The sequence below is a fragment of the Humulus lupulus genome, chromosome 2 (genome assembly GCF_963169125.1).
Source record: "Humulus lupulus chromosome 2, drHumLupu1.1, whole genome shotgun sequence".
NCBI lineage: Eukaryota > Viridiplantae > Streptophyta > Magnoliopsida > Rosales > Cannabaceae > Humulus > Humulus lupulus.
Window position 1 is genome coordinate 126843596 of NC_084794.1, and position 24427 is coordinate 126868022.

Here is a 24427-nt window from a genome sequence, read left to right on the forward strand (position 1 = left end):
TATTCTAACAACCAGGTCTATAAATAGTCTGGAGTATTTCATTTGTATTCATGCACAAATTGTACTAGAGAATACTCTGCCAAATTTATTTCATCCAATGCTTTGAGAGAGTAGTGATAATAACAGTGACTCGTGGACAATGCAGATTTTAACTGCTGAACTACGTAAAAAACCTCTAAATCCTTCTACTTTTTATATATTCTTGTTTAGTGCTCTTTCATATTTAAGTTGACGAAAAACGACATTAATAGTTTGGTGCTTTCGTTGAGAGCATTAAGCAATTCAGTGTATTGTTTAATCAAAATTCTCTTGCATATCATCAATGGCCGCCACAAAAAACTACAGAAACGGTGGGCGACCATTACCACAAATCCTCAAAGAGCGAACTCCTCAGACTGAGAACTACCCACAGGGGCCTGGGAAGCAGCCCAAGGTAGATCAGAGCCCCGATGAAGGGAGTGCATCATCAGCCTCTAGGGGGCAACCTGCTCAAACTCCCAGACCCGACAAGGATCTGTATTATAATCCTGAAAGGTATATACCAATCATGGAATTGGAGAATCGCAGATTGCGCGAATAGCTGGCCGAAGCTATACGGTGAAACGAGGAGTTGGCTAGGCAAGCTGCTGAAGTACAGGCACCACCCCGAGGGAGTACGACAGCTAGAATGGCTGAGCAAAGGGCCCAACAAGCCCAACAGAGGCCCATGACAAATATCGGCAAAGGTCATCCTGGGGGAAACACTCAAAATGCTACTAGGGGAAATCCTACGGGAAGCGTAACTGCTGGAACTGGGAATAACCGAGCTCTTCCAGTAGCTCAAAATGATAACCCCGAACCTGTTAGGAACAACCCAAAGCCTGTCCGAGCCAATTCCGGACCTTTTAGACCAAATAATGGAAGGCACCCCTCTCTAGCTCGAGAGCCACCCCAGCCATCTCCCAATGGGACCCGAACAGGGGAGCGGGCACACCCTCTCGAAGTGGGAGCCGAGATAGAAATCATAGGGCTCGATCAGGACAAGGGGGTGAACGAGAGGCCCCACGAGAGGCTCACCAAGGACATAGGGTATCCCATCCAATGATAAGTCATATGTCGAGCTCATAAACGACTGGGGTGAGGGGGCAAGTAGAAAACCCACCTCGTAATAATCGAGCCAAGCAACAACAACCAGAGAGGAATGTTAGCTTCCTCAGTGGAAGTCTGGACCTCAGCCGGTTGGTGAATGTTTACAACACCGAGCCCAAGAATACTGGGAATTATGAGAATGATTACTCTGATCTTCAAGATCATTTGAATCAAAACCGGGGGTAGAATAACCCCTCATTCCAGAATTTACAAACACATTTAAATAACTGAAAAGAGCCTACGCAGCGAGTACACGAGAATCAGTATAACCCTATACTAGGGCAAGGAGCTGGAGTTTCCATAAACAATAACCAGCTACCTCAAATGCAAGCTCAACCTCCGGTGGACTTGGTCCAATAAAATAATCAACCAACTTGAAAGAGTTTTCAGGCACCTTCAAGAAAAAAGATATAAGGACAAGGTTGGCGACTCCGATGAAGAGCTCGAACCTTTTGTTCCACACATATCAAACACTCCATTTCCTTATGGATTCAAGATACCCCATGTGGCACCCTTTGATGGGACTTCAGACCCATATAGCCACCTAAGTACATTTAACATAATAATGTGTGCCAGAAACGTTGGATACGAGCTTAGATGTATTCTCTTTCTAACCACACTCACGGGACCAGTGAAAAACTGGTTCGACAAGCTCCGAAGGCATTCAATCTCGTCTTGGGAACAACTGACTAAAGAGTTCAAGAAGAATTTCAAGCCCATGGTGGGTGTCAGGTCCGAGACCTCGACATGGACTAATGTTAGACAGCAGCCGATAAAGTCATTAAAAAGCTACCTGGCAATATTCAACATAGAAGTGGCACGAGATCGAAATGTCGATGACAGTGGTCATCTCATGACAATACGAGCTAGAGTATTGCCAGGGAGTCCCCTTTGGGAGGCCATGCAGAGGAAACCTATGAGGACAATAACTGATTTCAATAACCAAGCTCAGAGATTCATCAATGTAGAAGAGGCGAGGTCACCATTAAAACTGACTCCTCATCCCATTACAACTACAACGAAGAACGTCAACTCAGCCTCAAACTCGGCTATGCCCTCAACGTCGCGGCCCTCAGGAGATCACCCTTCAAAGAGGAACAAAAATGAAGGGAATAACTCGGAGGCGGATGAGGGTAAAAAGAAAAAAGGAGATAAATACTTCTCCATTTACACAGTTTATACCGAGCTTACAAATACTTGAGAGAACATTTTTATTGCAATGAGAACCAGGTCCCGTTCAAACGACCTGATCAGATGCGAAATCAGAAGTCTAAAAGGGAAACCAATAAATTCTACAGATTCCATAGGGACATCGGTCATACCACCGATGAATGGAGACAGCTGAAGGACGAGATTAAAGGTCTGATCTCGAGAGGATACTTTGGGCAGTATGTTAGAAACAAGAATCTAGCCCAAGCTTCGGCTAGACAGAGGGCAGCTCCTACATAGCCTGCCCAATAGAATACAGCCCCATGCGCAAAGGAGGATGACCAACCTCCCCCGATCTATGGGGAGGATGTAGTAACCATTGCCGAAGGACCGCATATCGCTGGGTTGGGCAGAAATGCCCAGAAAAGATATGTCAACGAGCTCAAGATGAGGGAAGGTTCTCCCTAAGAACTTGAACCCCGAGCTTCAAAACAATAGAGGGTTGAAACTCAACCTATTACTTTCACTGAATAAGGTGCCTTGCACGTCCAGTTTCCCCACAGTGACCCTTTGTTCGTCACCTTACAACTCTCCAATAAAAGGGTGCGCCGAGTCCTAATAGACAATGGAGCTCGGTTAATATCCTTTATAAGGCCACCTTGGAAAGGATGGGACTCTTAGTTCGAGACTGGAAAGCCTATGCAATGACGTTGTATGGATTTTCAGGAGAAGGAATAGCCAGCATGGGATCTATCGAGCTCCCCGTGACCTTGGGAGATTATCCAGTCTCAGTAACCAAGATAATGTAGTTCATAGTGGTGGACACCCCCTCGTCCTGCAATGTACTGCTCGGGAGACCATCCCTGATTGGGCTGGGGGCAGTTTCATTTGTGAGGCACTTGGCCATCAAGTTCCCAACGCCTAGTGGCATTGGGAAGCTGAAGGGAGATCAGCTGGCAGCCTGAGAATGCTATAGCATCTCCATGAGGGGGAAAGGCCAAACAAGTGCACAAGCACTTGTTGTCATCTGAGAAATAAACGAGACAGTCTTCGAAGTCGAAGAAGAGATCGACCCCATAATAGAAGAGGATAGGGACGATCTCAGACCAATCGAGGAGCTCGATGATGTAGAGCTTGATGAGAAGGATACCACTAGGGTGGTAAAGATAGGGAAGAACCTCCCAAAGGATGCAAGATAACAATTAATCCGTTTCCTGAGAGAAAATCAAGATGTGTTAGCATGGTTGCATTCATACATGATTGAGATTAGCCCAAACATTATAAGCCATGTGCTCAACAAAGACAAAGGGTTCCCTCCAAAGCAACAGAAAAGAAGGCTCCTGGACGATGATAGGAAGAAAGCCTTGAAAGAATAGGTCGGAAGGCTAAAGGAAAATTGGTTTATCCGAGATGCTTTCTATCTTGATTCGATAGCCAATCCAGTGTTAGTTCTGAAGCCCAATGGCAAGTGGTGAACTTGCATTGATTATTCGAACCTCAATAAGGCATGTCCAAAGGATTGCTTTCCCCTACCCCGAATTGATCAGCTCGTAGAGCCTATCGCAGGTCATGGCATCATGTCGTTCATGGATGCGTATTCTGGATATAACCAGATAGCCATGCATGCACCCGATCAGGAACATACGAGCTTTATGACTGATAAGGTTTTGTACTGCTACAATGTGATGCCTTTTGGGCTCAAGAACGTCGGGGCCATGTATCAAAGATTGGTGAATAGGATGTTTGCCGAGCAAATAGGGAACAATATGGAGGTTCATGTGGATGACATGCTGGTCAAGTCCAAGCATAACTGTAACCATGTTGATGATCTCGCAGAATGATTTGCTATACTTCGGAAATACAATATGAGACTTAACCTGCAGAAATGCTCATTCGGATTATCCTCGGGAAAGTTTCTCAGATTCATAGTAAATGATAGAGGATTAGAGGCAAACCCGAATAAGATCAGGGCATTAATTGATATGCCCTCACCTCGAAAACATAAAGATGTCCAAAGTTTAACTGGAAGAATGGCGGCCTTAAGTAGGTTCATATCAAAATCTACCAACAGATGCCTTCTATTCTTAAATCTTTTGAGAGGGGGCAAGAAATTTGAATGGTCAGAACAGTGTGAGCTCACTTTTTAAGCTCTTAAAAAGCACCTCGCTGAACCACCAATCTTATCCAAACCAATCACAGGGGAAGTGTAATAGCCTAGATAGCCAAGACCATTACATTGTGTATTTTAAAATAGTGCAGGACTTGCTAATCAAGTCATTTGGACATAAACGTGTTACTAAGGTTAATTAACAAAGTAAGGTTAAAATATTTTGATCATAGAAATAGTTGTTTTTATGAAAAGGTTTAAGTTTACATGGGATCTAAAAAATGAGTGTTTACAAGGCATTTACAACTCTCAAAATAATTACAACTTAAGCCAGCCTAAGCGGAAAAATCAAATTTGGCTCTAGTCCTTGTTGATCGGTCGAGCAGCTGCAAATGTACACGCTGCCTCTAAAGCTCTCCAACTCACGGCTGGTACAACTTTCCATTTCCCTTACCTACACCACATAGCACCCGTGAGCCAAGGTTCATTAAGAAAACTTAATTCACAACACAAATGAACAACAATTTACTTAAATCGTTCAACTTAGTAGTAACAGATCATAAGCAATCAGCTAGGTAGTAATAATCAGCTAAATTCAACATATAATTCAATCACAACGTTCAACACAGTTAGTTAAGTGCCAACTGTTGGGGTTTTATGCCCTAATTAAAACTCAAATTCTTTGAAATCTCATTTTATTATCAATAAAAGAATAGAAATCCTTTTTTGACTTGGTTAATCACTTTGCTCACATGTTTTATTGTCATGATTATTTGTTTAATATACACTTCTATTAAATCCTGAGCATATAGCTAATCTTATTTATAGTGACGTAATCACAGTGGAATATAAATATGATTATATGTTCAAAATAAGTTAGTCCTAAGATTAGTCAGTGCATAGGATTTACACTGACTTTCCAATCTACGATATGATCTACTTACACATTACACTGTTATGTTCTTTCCAGAATATTAGCAAAGTAGATAAGATCTGATGTATTTGTTACATTGGACAAGATCGATATTGACAGTTGATAAGATAAGTAAACATACCGTTATTATCAATTCTAGTCATATCATATAGTTGACCATAGATTAATTCAATCTCAATTCTGAGTGGTTAGTATTCTAACTGATTGTATTATTTGAGTTCTTTGACTTGTTCGTTACCAGCTTACCCTACGGACTAGCCCATACTTACATCTTGGGAACTCGGTAGTATAATTGAGTGGGAGTGTTAATCATAGATATGAACATCTATAGCTTATGATGAAGAAGTAAAATGATGGTTTCCTTTTAGTTTGGTTCAAGGTGTTAAATGATAGAGATCTCATTTCAGTAATTAAATTAGTGTACTGAAATTTCATTTACAAGGAACTAAGTGTTTTAAGGATAAAATACAATGAGGGGTAAAACGGTATTTTAGTCCTATCTCATTGTAGACCATCTATAGAGGATTGAGTGACAATTGTGGTTGTAACAATGGATAATTAATAGCCTATCTATATTTGTTATAGAGCGTTCTATGAATTCAAGAGTGCAATTCCAAGTCTATAGTGGAGTCACGAGGAATTAATAAGTCAGTAAATTTATTTGTTAGATTTATGATAACTTATTGGAGCTTGATTTCATAGGCCCATAGTCCCCATTGTACCTTGGATAAAATCATCTAGATAGTCTCAATTAATTGATTTAATTATCAATTAGAATTATCAAAGTTGACCTGGTCAATTTTGGATAGTTTCACAGAGTTGTGTAATTTTGAGAAGAAAAGAGAAATTATGGCAGATTTATTAATTAAGATAAATTAGTATCTAAATTAATAAATAAGTTTAAATCAAGGTTCAAATTATAAATAATTAATTTGATAAAGGATTTAAATAATTATTTAATTAATTAAATCAATAGAAAATAATACATGCCTTGATTTTAAGTCCAATGGGCTTATAATCAAATGGGAAATTTCATGGGCCTAAAGACCATGATAATTTCGACCTAGGGCTTTAAAATGACTATTATTTTATTAAATTAAATGGCCTAATTGAGTCTATAAAAGAAGTGCTTAGAGAGAAGTCAAAACATAAGTTTGATAAGTCACAAGTAAAATTTTATGATAGTTTTAGATTATCTCTAAACACAGTCTTTTTCTAATCCTCTTTGTTATTTTCTCTTCTTCTCTCTATATCTATCTCATGTGTTGAGAATTGCCCATACTAGTCTAGGTGATTCTAAGGATACATTGGAAGAATGTGAAGAAAATAGAAGATCGGTTCAGTTTCTTGATAATACTCGGCGACAAAAAAGATACAAGAGTTAGAGAAACTGAAGGAAAGACTCTTTCATTCCGCTGCATATACTGTAAGTATTCTAATCATTGTTTCTCTTTGAATTCAATTTTAGAAACATGTTCTAGGTTATCTCATATTAATTTGTTTAATGTTAGATATACATGAAAATAAATAAAGATCCTGAATAAGTTTTTCCAACACCAACGACACCTCTATTTACTTAGTAACGTTTAGGCCCGACACCCTTAGGTCGAGTCCTCTAGTTGTATAGCTGACCCCGGCTCACTTAGGATAGGTTGCATTCCACATGCTTAACGTCAGTCTCGACTCCCTTAGGTCGGACGTTCAAATCAAACATAAACAAACAGATAGATTGCAGAACACGCAATCAGTTGTAGCATAAACCATCATTCCTGTCAAATATTCTCAACTATAAATATAATCACAAACACACACACACACACACACACACACACACACATATATATATATATATTTATCCATACTCCTCAACAGGGGTCCAAGTCCCAATTACAACCCGAGTGTAGTTTTCTTTCCTCGAGTCTCGAGTTGAAGGTGTAAGACGGTCTCGAGCACGATCCCTGATGTTGAGCCTTAATGGTAAACCTAGTCACAACGTAATAATAAATAACTATTAAAACCTAAACCAATTAAAATCTTCAGAATAATATACTAGCCTTCGGGACCTCAAATTCTACTAATCCGGGTAGTAGAATCCTTCCCGAGCACTTAGGTTTGAGTTCCCGAGCCTAAAAACAATATTTGGCCAATATTTCCTATTTGAGTTGTGGCCCTCCTCAGAGGCACCGCGACCCTCGACAAGTCAGAGAGCATTCTAAGGAAAAACCAAGACATGGACCGCGGTGCGCCCTAACCTATGCCGCGGCGCCTGGGCAACTTTAGGGACCTCCACGACCTTCTCGCACACATGGGCCGCAGTGCCTGAAGAACAGGGCTATGACTCGAGCCCAAAACCCAGAAATCTTCAATGTTTTCAATCCAAAAATATTCTCAATTTCCCTACCAAAAACCTCATTTTTTCCAAAATCAAATCTCCAGCAAGTTCACTGCAGCATATACAACATTTATGACCTATAAACTAGCTCAAAACTACCTTAAATCTTAAGATTCATACTTAGGCTAAAAACTTAAGAAAAGCTTAACTTGATGAGAGAAATTCACCTAATAAATTGGTTTTAAACCTTACCTTAATAGTGATTCCGACCCTGAACTAATCCTCAAGTGATCCTAGCTTTAAATTCTTGGATTTCTTGGCCAATTCCTCAAGAGCTTCAAAATCTTCCAAAGCACCAAGAAGAGAAAAGAAAGACAAGAGAGAGAGAACTGTGAGTTTTCTTTTTAGTTTATGGTTGTTTCCTTAGGTCCCCTAAGTCTATCCTAAGCCTAGGGAGTGACCAAAAAGCCCCTAGTGTTATCTTAGCCTCTTAATGCCTTTATGGGAAAACCCGTCATTTACCGCATTTCCTGTTAATCCTCAAGTAGTCTTATAAATTCCCAATTAATCCCGACGTGCCCAATTAATCACCAAAAAATTACTTGTTACCCAGTAAATCCCAAATATAGGCTAAGTTCCCAAAATACCCCTTGGCTCACCCCAAGCTGGGCATTTGACCTCATTTTCACTATTTCGCTAATCTGCTCCCTAGGATCACCTCGAGCCGAATGCTGCAAATATATCCACATAATAATGTGGTGTCAATCATTTAAGACAAATAATCACATTTATACCCTCAGCGGGTCAAAAATTACAAATATGCCCTTATTAACAAGAACAGACCCGCATGCATATTTAATTCACATAAACATGCAGCTATATTAATATTACCATATAAATCATGCATGCCACATAGTCACACATTTAATCAATTAATTTCACACACACACACACACACACACACACACACACACACAGACACACAGACACACACACACACACACACACACACACACACATATATATATATATATATATATCCAATTATGCCCTCCCAACACACTAGTCAAGGCACTAAGCCTTATTAGCAATTTGGGACGTTACAACTATCCCCTCCTACTGAAAATTTTGTCCTCAAATTTTACCTGAATGATGCTGATCCCGCATAATCGACTCTACCTCCCAGGTCGCTTCCTCGACCTTGTTATTTCTCCACAAGACTTTAACTAGAGGAATCGTCTTGTTCCTTAGAACCTTGTCCTTTCTGTCTAAGATCTGAACTGGTCGCTCCTCATAAGATAAGTCTGTCTGTAGCTCCAGATCCTCATATCCCAATACATGGGTCGTATTTGACACATACTTTTGAAGCATTGAGATGTGAAACACATCATAAACTCTTGATAATGACAGGGGAAGAGCCAATTTATAAGCTACCTGCCTGTTCCTCTCCAAGATCCCAAAAGGTCCTACAAATCTAGGGCTTATCTTGCCCTTCTCTCCAAATCTCCTTACTCCCCATAGTGGCGAAACTCGCAGAAATACATGGTCCCCTACATGGAACTCCATGTCCCTACGCTTAGGATCAGCGTAACTTTTCTGTCTGCTCTGTTGTAATGTCTCAAATTCCCTAATATGGCTTAGTGCTTGGATTAGGGGGCCGGGAGGGCCATAATTGATTTAATGCATTATTATGTGATTATATGCATGATTATGTGCATTGTATTATTATATGACTATGTTTGCATATATGTAGGCCGTTTCTTATAAGAAGGGCATTTTTGTAATTTTGACCCGTTGAGGCGTATTTGTATAGTTTTGTGCATGTATGTGATATATGGGTGAGATCACATTATTACGTGATTATGTTGGCTATTCGGCATGAGACAATCCTAGGAAGCAAGTTAGCAGTTTTTTCATAACGCGGTTAATTACCGGTCTTGGGGTGAGCCTAGGGGTAATTTGGTGCTTAGTACATTATCTGGAATGAGCGGGTAACAAGAAATGATTTGATAACTATTTGAGGATATTGGGAGTAACGGGAATTGGAGAACGTTAATTATGATTTGATAACCCATTATGTGATACACATGATTATTATTGAAGCATGTGGATTGCTCTATATTTGGATATCTGTTGCATTGTGAATCCTTGAATACATTGTTTATCTAAGCAACGCACTGACTTATTAGTCAGAAATGACAATGGTGTTTAGTGCTGGTCGTGAAGCTCTGACTTATCAATTATGATCGCCAATAGTACTGAGCGCTGATCGTATGGAAATGTCTTATGAGTCAAGAGTGGCAATAACGCATTGAACTCTGGTCGATATGATTAGATCAAATCAACAAGAGCATTATATGCTCGTCCGATGTATTGGTAGAAGAAAACTAAAGCGGTTGGATAGTCTATGGCTAGTTACTCAGAGCTAGGGCAAAAAGGCTCAGGTGACTTGATGGTCACATGGCTTAGGGCGCAGGATCCCAGGTTGACTTAATAGTCACCAATCCAAGGTGTACGACCCCAGAATGACTTAATAATCATTTATTCAGGGTGTAGGAGGGCACATGACCCCAAAGTGACTAAACAGTCATCTAATTTATATATATTTGTGTGCATGTAGTAATAAGTTTTCTTGCTGAGCCTTGGCTCACGGGTGCTATGTGGTGTAGGTAAAGGGAAAGAGAAGCTTACCCAGCTTTGAGTGGAGAGCTTAGGCTGCGACGTGTACATATGCGACCGCTTGACCACCACGGCCAAGGTGTTACTTAGGGGAACTAGGGTTTAACCCTATTTTTGCTCCTTAGGTCAGCGGATTGTAACTTTTGAATTGTAATGACCATTTTGGATTGTAAACCACTTTGTAAACACTTTTATGGGATCTCATGCGTAGTTTAATGTTTTAAATAAAATATATCCATTCCTTTTGACCGAGATTTTAACCCTGGCCCATTAATAACACTTAGATGCACGTTTATGGCCTAATGACTCATTTAGCGAGTTAAACACTATTTAAAGTACATAGTGTGACGATCTTGGCTAACCAAGGCATTACAACTTGGTATCAGAGCGTGCCAATGTTTAGGGTTCCTGCATACTAGTTGGGCATGTACACTCGCCACTGAAGACAAGCTCAACTCATGGTTCGGTAATTATTTATGTGGTTATGTGTTTAACTTCTTAAATAGAATATAAATGCTTTACCTGCATGCATGAGATACACTAATAGGGATGGCCCTTGATTGCTGCATGATGAGCAAGAATGTGCTTATTAGCACTGACATTGCTAGAACATGCTTATTAGCATCGTTAATTGTTAATTGCTAAGTGTTAAATGTTATGTTTATGAATCGACATGCTTATTAGCATGACTGCTGAATGGGGATGAGTTTCTGCTTGATCTTGGACCATGAGGCGGCAAGAGGTTTAGTTATCACAACCTAATTGACTACATTGATTATTGCAGCAAGGTATAAGTTGAAAGTATGCTTCCAAGACAGGTAGATTCATCAACTGGCCAGGAAGACCAGGGCCATAATGACAGATAGGGTTAGGATAATGGCTAGGGTCAGACCCCTCAGCCAGCTCTTGAAAATTGGCAGCAGTTGCTTGTTGATTTACAAGTCAGAGTAATGAGGCAGGAAGAAGAAATACACCTTCTGAGACAACAATAGGTTCCTGCACAGAACATTTTACCAGAGGCACCACCTGTAGCGGTGTCAATAGTTGAGCAGCTGTCAGAGGCTAGGAATAAATGGGAACCTCTTTATGAAAGGTTTAGGAAATAACACCCTCCATTTTTTAGGGTAGTGCAGATCCAGCTAAGGCCGAGCAGTGGATGAGCATGGTTACCACCATCCTAGACTTTATGAGGGTATCTGGTAACGAGAGGGTGGCTTGTGCCACATATATGTTTTGGGAGGATGCCTGAATTCGGTGGGAAGTGATATCCCATACCAGAAATGTTAATGCATTGAGTTGGGAAGAGTTTCAGACTCTATTTAATGAAAAGTACTATAATGATGCCATCAGGGTTGCAAAAGCTGAAGAGTTCAACAAACTGTTTCATGGAAGTTTGTTAGTGACTGAATATGCCTTAAAGTTTGACAGACTGACAAAGTTTGCAATGGAATTGGTGCCCACTGATGAGACTAGAAGGGAGAGGTTTCTCCAGAGGCTACAATCTAGGATAGCTCGTGATGTTCGTATTACCACTGTGCCAGGAGTGACTACTTATGCACATGTGGTTGAGAAGACACTCATAACTGAGAGCACATAGAACAAAATCTGGCGTGATAATGCAAACATGAGGGAGTTTAGGAGGGTGGGACCTCCATATATGGGTTCAGGTAGGGGTGGAGGCCCTAGTGATCAGAAGAGGAAGGCTCCTGATGCCTTCCCAGCTCCAGGGCCTGACAAGAGACCACGTGGTATTACAATGGGCCGCCAGAGTGGCAATGAGGTTTGGAGGATTTTTCCTAAGTGCCCTAGATTCAAGAGGCACCATCTAGGGGAGTGTTGGGCAATGGCCTATTTTTTATGTGGAGTAGTGGGACACTTAAGGAAAGATTTCCCGAGAGCAAGAAAGGAAGAGCCAAGAAAGGCGGACAACTCGGCCCCAGCTCGAGTGGTCGCATTGACTCAGGCAGAAGTTGAGGCTTGTCCCTTTAGTGCTGGAACCCCTTATACTGTTTTGATTGATTCTGGTGCTACACATTCTTTTGTTGCTAGTAGAATTATTGATAGACTGTGTAGACCATGTGGTTATTATTCTGTGGGGTTCAGAACCTTATTACCCATTGGGGAGTTAGTAGTATCTAGGAGATGGATCAAATCATTGCCAGTGACAATGGTGGGCAGAGAGTTATTAGTTGATTTGATAGAGTTGGTTATGACTGACTTTGACATGATTTTGGGTATGGATTGGTAGGTGAAGTATGGGGCAACCATAGATTGCAGAAGGAAAATGGTAACCTTTGACCCTGAAGGTGAGGATCCTTTTGTGTTTGTTGGCACTGTGCATGAACCTCGTGTACCTATGATATTTGTTCTGAGGGCTAGAGATCTTTTGCTAGGAGGTTGCATAGGATTTTTTAGCCAGTGTGGTTGTTACCACTCAGGTAATGCCAGTGTACAGCCCAAATTTGCTAATAAGGCTTAAGGGCCTTGATTAGTGTGCCGGGAGGGCATAACTAGATTACATGTGATTTAAATGATTAAATGCATGATTATGTGATAAGCATGCTTATATGATTATTTGAATATATGAGATGCATTATTATGAGTATTAGTATGCATGTAGGCCTTGTTTGGATTATAAGGACATATTTGTAATTTTGGCCCGTTGGGGGCATAAATGTAATTATTTGTGATAAATTGTTGAGACCACATTATTATGTGGATATATTTGCAGCTTGTGACTCGAGGTGATCCTAGTGAGCGATTTAGCGGAAAAGTCATGGTGGGGATTTATACCCAGCTCGGGGGAGCCTGGGGGTATTTCTGGGAATTTGGGAAATATATTGGAGACTATTTGACATTGAGGAAAATAATTGGTGATTAGTCAGGTTTCAGGATTTAAGTGATAATTATTAGGGACACTCAAGGAAATAGCGGGAATTGGGAACAAATGACCAAAATGCCCTTAGAATGTTTCAAGGCTTAGGTTTTAATGGGAGGGCAAAATGGTCTTTTAGGTGGTTAAAAAAGGATAAGTGATATTCTACCTTTATAGACTTAGTGGACTTTTTAGAAAGTAGTAGAGGCTGAAGGAAGGAAAAGGAAGAAAGAAAGAAGAAAAACAGAGACTCTTTTCCCTCTCCCTATCGACCACATGTTCTCTCACTCTCCTTATAGATTTTTGAAGCTGTAACTCAGAGGAAGCTTAGGCTGGAGCTTGGGGCTAGGGACCTTGGTGAAACTAGAAGGTTTAGCAGGAATTAGCCACTCAATTGAGGTAAGGTTTATAGGTTTTTGATGAGTTTTCTGAGCTTTGTTAGAGTGGGTTTCTGAACTTGGGTTTTGGATGGAAGTTAAGGGAATTAAGCTTTGGGAACTGAGGATCTAAAGGCTGGAATGGCTTAGAGGGCAACCTAAGGTCAAGTTCCCCATCAAAGGTAAGGGTTTATGAGCTTGATCATTTGGCTTGCTGGGTTGATTCTTGTTTTTCTGATGAGTTCTTGAGTTTTAAGTCCAATTCTTGTTTTCTTTGATTGATGGTGAATGTGGCCAAATTTGATGTTGTTGGGCCATGTGGGTTGAGATGTAGTGGATGGTAGGCCTATTTTGAAGTGTAGTTGAGGTTTGGAGGGGTTCTAGGGAGTTTTGGCTTGGGAAAATTTGAAGGAGAAAACTCAGGGTGTTCTGGTACTGTAATTAACACTATAGTGTTAGCTTTAGGGGGCTACAGCGCTAGGCTTGGATTTTCTGGGTGTTTTTGCTTCTGTTTGTAGCACTGTAGCGCCCAACTTGTGGCGCTGTAGCGCTACCCTGCCTCTAGAATAGGGTTTTGGGTATTTTTCTTAGGGTTTATGCTTGGGGGCTCGGGGGTCGATTCCACCACCCTGTTTGGTAGAATTGGGGCTTCCCGAGGGCCAGGGATTGGTCCCGAGGTTAGGTTACGAAATTGAATTTTAATGAGAGTACTATGTTACGTTTGTGACTAGGTGTACACTAAGGCTTGGATGGGATCGTGCTCGAGGATCGTTTCTCTTAACCAGAGCACTCGGAATCAAAGGTAAGAAACTGCACCCAGTTATGTGAATATGTTGGGACTAAGATCTCCCTATATTTGTATGTGATGTCATGAGATGTTTTTATGCCATGGGGACATGTGATAAACGGCCTAAGAGTGCCGGAATCAATATTTGTGCACAGGGCGCGACGCGGCCACTAGTAGCTAAGGTTAAATACATAATCACTAAGCTCGGCCTAAGCGAGCCGGAGTCTGTGGTATAATTAGAGGGTGCGGCCTAAGGGTGCCATCCCTGGATTTTGGTGTGATATGTTTAATGTTGTTTAAACTAATAATTGTGACAAGTTTGTTATCTGAATAATTGATTATTGGCTTGTAAATTGATATCACTGTTTATGTGAGCGTTATAAACTGTTGTATATTTGATTGGTGATTTATGAAATATCTGACTGTCATTTATTGTTTATACTCTATATTATGGCTTTCTTGCTAGGCCTCAGCTCACGAGTGCTACGTGGTGCAGGTAAAGGCAAGGGCAAGGTGGACCAATCTTGAGTTGGAGAGCTTTGAGGCTGAATGTACATAGTCAGCTGATCGGCCGCCATGACCGAGGAGTGGTATAGGACAGGAGAAGCCTAAATGTCTGTTTTGTCCTTAGAGTGGCCAGTACTTGTTTACAACCTGGAATTTTTGTAAACTGTCTTTTAAGCTCTATTTCTTTTGGGATCCCATGTACGAAATTTTTATTTAAATGAAATGTATCTTTTATGACCAAAATCTTTTAACCCTAGTACAATTATAGCTTCAGTAACACGTTTCTAATTAAATGACTTGATTAGCAAGTCTTGCACCTTTATAAACACACAGTGTAATGGTTTTGGCTACCCAGGGCATTACAGCCAGTGAGACCAGAGGAGACCATACTAGTCTATGAGTTTCTGGATGTGTTTCCACACGATTTACCAGGATTTCCACCACACAGAGAGATTGAATTTTTGATTGAACTAGCACTAGGGACGGAGTGTCTAGAGCACCTTTTAGAATGGCCCCAGCAGAATTAAAAGAACTGAAGGTAAAGCTACAGGAGCTGTTAGACTTGGGTTTTATTAGACTTAGTTTCTCATCGTGGGGTGCACCAGTTCTGTTTGTGAAGAAGAAGGATGGTTCTCTGAGGATGTGTATTAATTACAAAGAATTGAATAAGTTAACAATCAAGAACAAGTATCCTCTTCCAAGGATATATGATTTGTTTGACCAGTTGCAAGGTAAAAGAGTATTCTCAAAGATAAACCTTCGATCTTGTTATCATCAGCTGAGGGTCGAGGAGGCAGATATACCGAACACTGCCTTTCGCACTAGATATGGGCATTATGAGTTCTTAGTCATGTCCTTTGGGTTGACTAATGCCCCAGCTGCTTTTATGGATTTGATGAACAAAGTGTTCAAGGATTATTTGGACCAGTTTGTGATCGTATTCATTGATGATATTCTGGTTTATTCTCAGACAGAGTCAGAACATGAGCAACATTTGAGGTTGGTTCTGCAGAGACTGAAGGAACACATATTGTTTGCAAAGTTCAAGAAGTGTGAATTCTGGTGATCTCGGGTAACTTTCCTTGATCATATTGTCAGTAATGAGGGGATTAAGGTGGACCATCCAAGATTGAGGCAGTCATAGATTGGGCAAGGCCAAAGAATGCTTCAGAGGTTAGGAACTTCCTTGGGTTGGCAGGTTATTATAGGCGTTTCGTGGAAGGGTTTTCAAAGATTGCCACTTCATTGACTGAACTGACACACAAGAATCAGAAGTTTGTGTGGACAGACAAGTGTGAGAACAACTTCCAGGAACTGAAGCAGAGGTTGATTACAGCTCCAGTTTTGAGTCTTTTGACAGATCAGTAGAAGTTTGTGATATACTGTCACATCAGGGTTTAGGTTGTGTTCCTATGCAGTCAGAGAAGGTGATTGCTTATGCCTCACGTCAGTTGAAAGAGTATGAACAGAGATACCCCACTCATGATTTAGAGTTGGCAGTGGTGGTCTTTGCATTAAAGGTATGGAGACATTATCTTTATGGGGAGAAGTTTGAGATTTATATTGACCACAAGAGTCTAAAGTACTTTTTCACACAGAAAGATTTGAACATGAGACAAAGGCGTTGGCTGGAGTTAGTGAAGGATTATGGTTGTGAAATCTTGTATCACCCAGGAAAGGCCAACGTGGTAGGAGATGCTTTAAGCCAGAAAGGTCCGGGACAGATTTTCAGCGCGAGACTGATATCTAGAGAGTTAGCAGAGGATATGACCAGAGCTGGCATAGAGTTGTTGGTAGGTCAGTTGGCCAACATTATGTTACAGTCTACGCTGTTGGAAAGAATAAAGGAAGGTCAGTTGGGTGATCCACAACTGACAAAGATCAGAGAGGATGTTCTAGCTGGAGTATGCAGAGATTATTTATAACGACCCCAAATTCACTAATGCGGCTTAAGGGCCTTGGTTAGTGTGCCAAGAGGGCGTCATTGGGTTAAATGTGAATTGAATGATTTTATTGATTAAATGCATAATTATATGATTAATAATGCTTGTATAATTGTGTTGGTGTTAATATGATAACTGATGATAATATGATATATATATGTGATATATGTGAGAACCACATTATTATGTGGGTGGATCTGTGGAGCACGACTCAAGGTGATCCTAAGGCTAGTTAGCGGGGAAAAGTCACAACAGGGTTTAACAGCTGACTTTGGATAAGTCAAGGGAATTTTAGGTATCGGGTAGTTATCTAGACTGTCGGGTTATGAAAATAAATATATGGAGATATATTTGAGGTTAGGAAGTCTAGGCGGGAATATTGGGGGATTTTACCATTTTGCCCTCGGGGACGGTTCCGGCACCCTGAGCCTTGGGATTAACTTAACAAGTAAGAAAAACTTAAGGGAATCAGTAGACAGAAATATTAGACTGACTCTTTCTCAGCCTTTCTCTATACTCTCCCACTCAAGGAAACACAAAGAGGAAACCATTGGGAATTTAGTGAAACAAACTGGGAATTTCTGAGAATTGAGGTGGGGATTTGGAGGCTTAGCTCAAGAATTAATCAAGAACTAAATCAAGGCTAAGGTAAGGGTTTAGTCCATGTTTTTTTTTTTCTTCTGAAATTTAACCTTAAGCTTCAGCTGGATTATTGAGGTTATTACTCAATTGATGGTTAGGGTGGAATTGAGCTGGGAAAACTTGGGAATCAGCTGGGTTTTGGATTGAGGAAAGGTTCTGTTAACAAGGTAAGCTTTACTCCATGAATTAATGGTTTGGGTTTGAGTTTTTGACTGGTTAGTTTGAGTGGTTATGATCTTAAAGTTTCAGTGATTGAGAGTGTGATTTTTATGGGTATTAAGTTGAATTTTCTGTTGAGTTGTGTGGCTAAAGTTGGTCTAAGAGTTTTGGTAATGTTGGGTGTTGAAGTAGGGAGCTTAAGGGTGGTTTTTGCTAAGGTTTCAAGCCTAGAAATGGTGGAAATTCTGGGCTCGAAGGGAAGGGCTGCGACTCTGTTCTAGAGCGCTGCGACCCTAGGATGAAGATGAGCCAAGGAGGCTCAGCCAGGGGTGAGCACCGCGGCGCCCATTGCAAGGTCCGAGGCACGTGTCTTTGCCTAGGGTGGCCCTTGGTTCTGTTTTGAGGCTAGGGCCGCGGCTAAGCTTCAAGGGCCGCAGCCCTTAGTTGTGCACTTGAACTTTTGGGGATTTTAGGCATGGGAATGTGGTCTAGTATGCTTGGGATTGGTTTCACCATCGCGCTTGGTGGAAATTGGGTTCCCGGAAGTTAGTTTTGTAACTGGAAACCTATATTTGAGTATTAATGGAACTCTATACATTGGTTGTGACTAGGTGATAAAAGCTTAGGCTCGGGAAAGGATCGTGTTGCTCATAAACAATAACCGTAAAGACTAAAGGTAAGAAAACTGCACCCGGTTGAATATATGTGTGACGGGACAAAGGGTTCCCTAATGTGAATGCTTGAAAAGATGGTATTATGCCTTGCAAGCTATTTAGTGGACCAACGACCTAAGGGTGCCAAGGGTTTCACTAGCGCACAGGGCGTGACTCGGCCACTGGTAGCCGAGGACAGCTTAATATGCACTGAGCTTGGTTTAAGCGGGCCGGAGTCAGTGGGATAAACAGAGGGCGCGGCCTAAGTTGTCGACCCTGATTATTATGTGATATAAATGTTATAAGTGTTTGATTGCATCCATACCTCTGAATATATGCTGAGTAGTATTAATGTGGATTATTTGATGAGAGTTCATGTTTGGTGAATTTTACTGTCTGATATAGTTGATTGTGTTGTATTTCATGTTTTCTTGCTGGGCCTTGGCTCACGGGTGCTATGTGGTGCAGGTAAGGGCAAGTTGGATCAACCTTGATTGGAAAGCTCAGCGGGCGGAATGTACATGACCAGCTGCTCGGCCGCTACGATTGAGGTTTAGGCAGGGACGCGAAACCCAGAGAATGTCTATTTTGCCTTTGTATGGCTAACCTTTGTTTATGTTTCTTTTGGAAGTTTGTAAATCAACTTTTAACTCTGTTTCTTTTGGGATCCCGTGTATATAACAGTCTAATTATATAAAATGAGTCTTTTAAGACCAAAACCCTTTTAACCCTAGCTCTTACATGTTTAATGACACATTTTCAAATTAATGACTTGATTAACAAGTCTTGCACCTTTATAAGTACACAGTGTAGCGGTCTTGGCTATCCAGGGCGTTACATTATTCAATGTTAGATTTGGGCTTGTTGAGATACAAGGGTCAGATATGTGTTCTGATGGACACTGCTATGAGGCGAGAGATTCTGGATGAATCTCATACTACTCCGTACTCTTTGCATCCAGGCACCACGAAAATGTATCAAGATGTCAGATCTCTGTATTGGTGGCCTGGGATGAACAGGGATGTGGCAGAGTATATGGCTAAGTGCTTGACATGTCAACAAGTCAAGGCTGAGCATTAGAGACCAGCATGGCTATTACAGCCTCTAGACATCCCAGAATTGAAATGGGAGGACATCACGATGGATTTTGTGGTGGGGTTACCCAGGACTGTTGGTCAACATGATTCCGTGTGGGTTATCGTGGATCGATATACCAAGTCAGCTCACTTCTTACCAGCACACCTTCATGGGGCACCGAGGTCGATCGTGTCAGATCGGGACCCCACAATCACTTCTAAGTTCTAGGGAAGTTTGCAGAGGGCTATGGGTACACAGTTGAAGTTCTATACTACTTATCATCCTCAAACAGATGGACAATCTGAGAGGACGATCCAGATATTAGAAGACATGCTGCGAGCATGTGTGTTGGACTTTGGTGGGTCCTAACATAAGTATCTACCTTTGATAGAGTTTTCCTACAACAACAACTATCAGTCGACCATTAGGGTGGCTTTTTATGAGATGTTGTATGGTTGGAAATGCAGATCTCCCATTCATTGGGATGAGACAGGAGAAAGGAGATACTTGGGTCCTAAAGTAGTTCAGAGGACCAATGAGACCATTGAGAAGATTAGAGCTCGGATGATCGCTTCTCAAAGTAGATAGAAAAGCTATGCTGATTCCAAACATAGGAATGTGGAGTTCTAAGTAGGAGACTATGTCTTCCTTAGAGCCTTGCCATGGAAAGGGGTGAGAAGATTTGGGAAGAAGGGCAAGCTGAGCCCTAAATTCATTGGTCCATTTGAGATCCTGGAGAGGATTGCACAGGTGGCCTATAGGTTGGCCTTACCTCCGGAATTATTGGCCGTGCATAATGTATTCCACATTTCAACTCTTCGGAAATATATGTTAGCTATGAATCATGTGTTGAGTTACGAGGATCTGGAGCTTGAGGCAAATCTTTCCTATGAGGAACCGCCAGTCCAGATACTAGACAGAAAAGACAAGGTCTTGAGGAATAAAACAATACCTTTGGTTAAGGTATTATGGAGGAGCAACAAGGTTAAGGAAGCGACCTGGGAGCTAGAGTCAGATATGCAGAGTTAGTATCCCGAGCTGTTTAGGTAAATTTCGGGGATGAAATTTCTGTAAGGAGAGGATAATTGTAATGTCTCAAATTCCCTAATATGGCTTAGTGCTTGGATTAGGAGGCCAGGAGGGCCATAATTGATTTAATGCATTATTATGTGATTATATGCATTATATTATTATATGACTATGCTTGCATATATGTGGGTCGTTTCTTATAAGAAGGGCATTTTCGTAATTGTGACACGCTGAGGGCGTATTTGTATATTTTTGTGCATGTATGTGATATATGGGTGAGATCACATTATTATGTGATTATGTTTGAGCTATTCAGCATGAGACGATCCTAGGAAGCAAGTTAGCAATTTTGTCATAACGGAGTTAATTACAGGGCTCGGGGTGAGCCTCGGGGTAATTTGGTGCTTAGTACAAAACTGGGAATGAGTGGGTAATGGGAAATGATTTGATAACTATTTGAGGATATTAGGAGTAACGGGAATCGGAGAACGTTAATTACGATTAACGAGGTAGGTGGAAATGAAAAATTTACCCTTGGGTGGCTTTGAGGGATTAGTTTGGCCCTAGGGGCATTTTTGTCATTTTAGGCTATTAGATAGGCTTGACCAAGGGAGGATGGCTGTAGAAGGAACCAAGTAATTAGAAAATAGGGCACCTATTTCTCTCTCTCGACTATTCTCTCTCTCTCTCTCTTGGTTGAATTTTTAAGGAAAAATTAGGAGATCAAACTTGAGGATTTAAGGCTTGAGAGTTTAGGATTGAGTTATAGCAACGGAAGGGATTTAATTTATAACTGAGGTAAGGATTTTAAGTTCAAACTTTGAGTTTTCCTCTGTTTTTAAAATTATTTTTAAGCTTGGAAGTTTGATTATGGAGTTGATTATTTGATGGTGTTTTAGGTGTTTTGAAGCTTGGGTTTTATTACTATATTGATGGTTATGTTGTGTTATGTTGGGGTTTGGTTTTGATTTTGGGATAGTTGGGTTGTGTTTTTGGCTGAGTTTTAATTGAAGAAAATGCAGGGGAGCTAGGTTCGCGGGGTCATGTCGCGACCGAGTTCTTGCCATCGCGACTTGAGTGAACCTCAAAGCCTTCACTAGGCTCTGTCTGGCAGGCGCGTCGTGACCCTCAAGGGCAAGTCGCGGCCCGCCCCAGGCACCCAGACAGGGGGACCGTCTGTCTGGGAGGCGCGCCGTGTCCATTGGGGGCAGGTTGCGACCCACCTATCTGTTTTTGGCCAGGCTTGGTTTTACTTAGTTTTAAGCGCGGGTTTTCAAACCTTAAGGCACGGGATCGAATCTACTAATCGTTTTAGTAGGATTCGAGGTCTCGGGGGCTAGAAATTGGTCCATGAATCTTTTATTACTCATTTTATTGATGAAATTTCATATTTGGTTATGATTAGGTGACCGCCAAGGGGTCAAAGGTCAGGATCGTTCTCAAGGGTTGTTCTTTATTTATTTTACGCTCAAGTCTGTGGTAAGAAAACTGCACCCATTTTGTGATATACATGATTATTATTGAAGCATGTGGATTTCTCTATATTTGGATATCTGTTGCATTGTGAATGCTTGAATACATTGTTTATCTGAGCAACACACTAACTTATTAGTCAGAAACGACAATGGTGTTTAGTGTTGGTCATGAAGCTCTGACTTATCAGTTATGATCGACAATAGTATTGAACGATGGTCGTATGGAATTGACTTATGAGTCAAGAATGGCAATAGCACATTGAACACTGGTCGACATGATTAGATCTAATCAACAAGAGCATTATATGCTTGTCTGACCTATTGGTCGAAGAAAACTAAAGCTCTTGGCTAGTCTATGGCTACTTGCTCAGTGCCAGGGGTAAAAGGCTCAGGTGACTTGATGGTCACATGGCTTAGGGTGCAGAACCCCAGGTTGACTTAATATTCATCAATCCAGGGCGTAGAACCTTAGAATGACTTAATAGTCATCTATTCAGGGCACAAGACCCCAGAATGACTTAATAGTCATCCATCCAGGGCACAGGAACCCAGAGTGACTTAACAGTCATCTAATTTATTTATATTTGTGTACATGCAGGAATAAGTTTTCTTGCTGAGCCTTGGCTCACGGGTGCTATGTGGTGTAGGTAAAGTGAAAGAGAAGCTTACCCAGCTTTGAGTGGAGAGCTTAGGCTGCGACGTGTACATATGCGACCGCTTGACCACCACGGCCAAGGTGTTACTTAGGGGAACTAGGGTTTAACCCTATTTTTGTCGATTAGGTCGACGAATTGTAACTTTTGAATTGTAATGACCATTTTGGATTGTAAACCACTTTGTAAACACTTTTATGGGATCTCATGCGCAGTTTAATGTTTTAAATAAAATATATCCATTCCTTTTGACTGAGATTTTATCCCTGGCCCATTAATAACACTTAGATGCACGTTTATGGCCTAATGCATCATTTAGCAAGTTAAGCACTATTTAAAGTACATAGTGTGATAGTCTTTGCTAATTAGGGCGTTACATCTGTGAAGCGAGTATTCGAGCTCGGATCTTATCAATAGCCACATTAGTCTTATGAACCATCTCTGGACCCAAATACTTCCTTTCCCCCATCTCATCCCAATGAATGGGCGATCTACACTTCCTTCCATACAACATATCGCACAGAGCTTCTCCAATCGTTGATTGCTAATTATTATTGCAAGAAAATTCAATCAATGGGAGGTACTTACTCTAAGACCCCTCGAAGTCTAGCAAACATTCTCCAAGCATGTCCTCCAATATCTGAATTGTCCTCTCAGACTGCGTATCTGTCTGAGGATGAAAGGTTGTACTGAACTTCAACTGAGTCCCCATAGCCTTCTATAAGCTACCCAAAACTTTGAAGTAAATATGGGATTCTGGTTTGATACTATAGACATTGGAACCCCATGGAGATGTATGACCACCCTCACATTCAACTCTGCATGCTAGTCCACAGTATAGTTTGTCCTCACTGGCAAAAAATGAGCTGACTTGGTATATCTGTCCACTATCACCCATATCGAGTCGTGTTGCCTCACTGTCTTGAGCAAGCCTCCTACAAAGTCCATAATAATGTCTTCCCACTTCCATTTAGGAATACCTAAAGGCTTTAACAACCCTGTTAGCCGCTGGTGTTCAGCCTTTACCTGCTGGCAGGTTAAACACTTTTTGCTACGTAATCGACCACGTCCTTCTTCATCCCAGGCCACCAGTACAACGACCGTAGATCCTGATACATCATCGTGGTGCCTGGATGTAATGATTATAGTGTGGTATGAGATTCATCGAGGATCTCTTGTCTCATACCCATGTTCATTGAAACACAGATCCGATCCTTATATCTCAGTAAACCCGCCTCTGAAATGGAATAATCTTTAGCTACTCCAGCTAGGACATCCCCTCTAATCCCCTTCAACTGTGTATCACTCATCTGGCCTTCTTTTATTCTCTCTAAGAGGGTGGACTACAGTGTAATATTAGCCAACTGGCCCACTACAAATTATCTCCCTGCTCTGGTCATATCTTCTACCAATTCCTTCGATATGTGCTTCAAACTAAACAACTGTCCTGGGCATCTCCGGCTCAAAGCATCTACCACTACATTGGCTTTCCCTGGGTGATAAATGATCTTATAGTCATATTCCTTTACCAACTCTAGCCAACATCTCTCTCTCATATTTAGGTCCTTCTGGGTGAAGAAATACTTCAAACTCTTGTGATCGGTGTATTGCTCGCTCTTCTCTCCATACAAATAGTGTTGCCACACTTTCAGTGCGAATACCACCACTGCTAGCTCTAAATCACGGGTAGGGTATCATTGTTCATATTCCTTCAACTACTGCGATGCGTAGGCAATAACCTTCCCACTCTGCATCAACACACATCCTAACCCCAGTCTCGATGCGTCACAATACACCACGAATTTGTCCCCATCTAAAAGAAGACTTAGCACTAGAGCAGTAATCAATTATCACTTTAGTTCTTGGAAACTACCCTCACATTTGTCTAACCATACAAACTTCAGATTCTTCCGCGTCAACT